This window comes from Lepisosteus oculatus, chromosome 14, assembly GCF_040954835.1.
Source record: "Lepisosteus oculatus isolate fLepOcu1 chromosome 14, fLepOcu1.hap2, whole genome shotgun sequence".
In the NCBI taxonomy this organism is placed as follows: domain Eukaryota; kingdom Metazoa; phylum Chordata; class Actinopteri; order Semionotiformes; family Lepisosteidae; genus Lepisosteus; species Lepisosteus oculatus.
Window position 1 is genome coordinate 16,227,557 of NC_090709.1, and position 2,310 is coordinate 16,229,866.

Consider the following 2,310-nt stretch of genomic DNA (forward strand, 5'->3'; position numbering starts at 1 on the left):
CTTAATTTTAAACATACATACTATACAGTCTATTGTAATTTTAAAATAAGTTAGCTGAGGATGTAAAGGGGTGAAAGGGAAAGGTCAGAGGGTATAGTAAAAACAAGGATTAGGTTAGGATTGGTGGAGGTGGTAGGGGTGTTGATGGTTTTTCTCTGTAGAGGATGATTGAGTTTTTTATCCTTCTCTGAAGTGAGAAATTGGAAGAGTTGGGAGTTGAGGGATCTGATGAGGTTAGTTATAAAAGGAAGTTGATGTGGAGCTGTTAGCCGTAAAACTTCCTAAAGTCTTTAAACTGCAGTAAGCAAAGATAAAGGAAATAATCTTTGCTTACAGCCCTGTCTTTCTCACACCTGAAGAAGGCTCCACGGCCAACACGTTATGTTTCCTTTCTTCTCTTTTCAGCATGGAATAATCCTTTACTTTTTCCTATGCAGCCTACGCATGCTGACACAGCTACCCACCTGATATATAACATTCCTATAATCACAACTATGAATGTCCACTGTGGGTATTTTTTCCATTATTATTTATTTTGGCATTGAAGCATATTTTATGTAATACTGAAGTGTCATAATCACTGAAAAACATATTTTTTCATTTAGAAAGAATTAAAAAAATATAAATCACTATGAATTACATTTAACCTGTTCTGATCTAGGTTTTCTATATACTTTAACATGCCATGTTCAGAATGTCACAACGCAGAAATGCAACAGTGAAGTTTTGTAATTACAAATGTTCGTGATGAGTGATTTTGTCTCTCTTACCTTAGTGTCAGAATACTAAGATGTTTTGGTAACGAGGAAGGAGGGAAAAAGTAATTCAGCAGAAGGGGTGCTATTTTGTTGACTATAAATCCTCACATGCCATGTTCAGAGGGTCATATTAAAAAAATGGTACAGTAAATTTTCTTATGCTTCATGATTTTCATAATTTGTTACATTGTGTCTCACACCTTTGTGTCAGAATTCTGAGATGTTTTTTTCTAAACAGGGGCCATCGCAATACAACAGAAAGAGCAATTAGCTTTTCCCTATAAATTCTCTCATGCCACATTCAGAGGGTCATATATTAAAAATGGTACAGCAACATTTCCTGAAGTTCAGGATTTTGAGAGTCTGTTACACTGTGTCTCACACCTCAGTGGCAGAATTATGAGACGATTTTATAATCAGGAGGGAGGGTCATAGCAATAAGCAGAAAGTGTCATCACCCTTTGCTCATCCTCCGTTAACCATATATTCTCATATGCCATGTTCTAAATGTCCCATTTTAAACTGCTATAATAACATTTCTTGCAAAATGCAAGATTTTGAGACTTTGAGAATTCACGTTTTGCCTTTGTCTTATTTACTTGTTGTCTAACATGCCAGTTTGTGTTATTGTGAGTTTTGAAAATTGGTTTTCGATTTTCTGAAATGTGTTTCATACAAAAATGCAATTTGGATAATCATTACTTACATATTCCCCTTTACTGAGGATATGTGCAGTAATCAACTCGGATTAGTATTTTTAAAAATGACTATAGAGAGCCATCTACAGGCGAAAGGCGGCATAACATCACAGCAGCAGCACTTAAGGTGGAACGAAAAACGCGAATAAGAAGCTGGCGAATAAGCAGCCAACTTCAGCCTCGTTAATGCAGCAGGATTGGGTGAGGTAGAAAAATATTTCTTCCTCTGAATCCTAACATTTTTGTAGGTGTTCTAGGACTTCTCGCCTCAGATAAAGCTGCCAATACATCACTTATTTCTACTCCATCAATATCAGCAGTGTTATCAGTACTGAGCCCTAAGTGTAGGTCCTGTCATCATATAAAAACTTGAACGTATCGACTGCATTCACCTGAAAAAATCTGATAAAATTGAAAAATACATCGGAAACAAATTTGCACTGTTTTTTTTTTCAGATCCAGAAGAGAATCATCATGAGACTCAAAACAGACCTGTTTTTAATTCTTTCCAGGAGGAAAGATTATTCAGATGCAAACATGGGTCCAAAATCAATGTACTCACCTATCGCTGTTGCTTCTTCAAATCCTTCAACTGAACGTCGATATTGAGGGATGATTTCATACAAATTTTGGTTTTCTTTTAAAGCAAATTTTATTAAAATATGAGCCTCTATTATAGTTGTCTTGGATGTTTCGCAAGGTATAATAGACCCCCTTGTGCCCTCTGCTAAAATATTATAAAATACAACAATCTTTATATATATATAGAACAGCATTTATGGTTACATGTATATTAAAATTAAGATAAATATACAAAAGTATTGAAATACAAATGTACAGTCCTAACATAATCA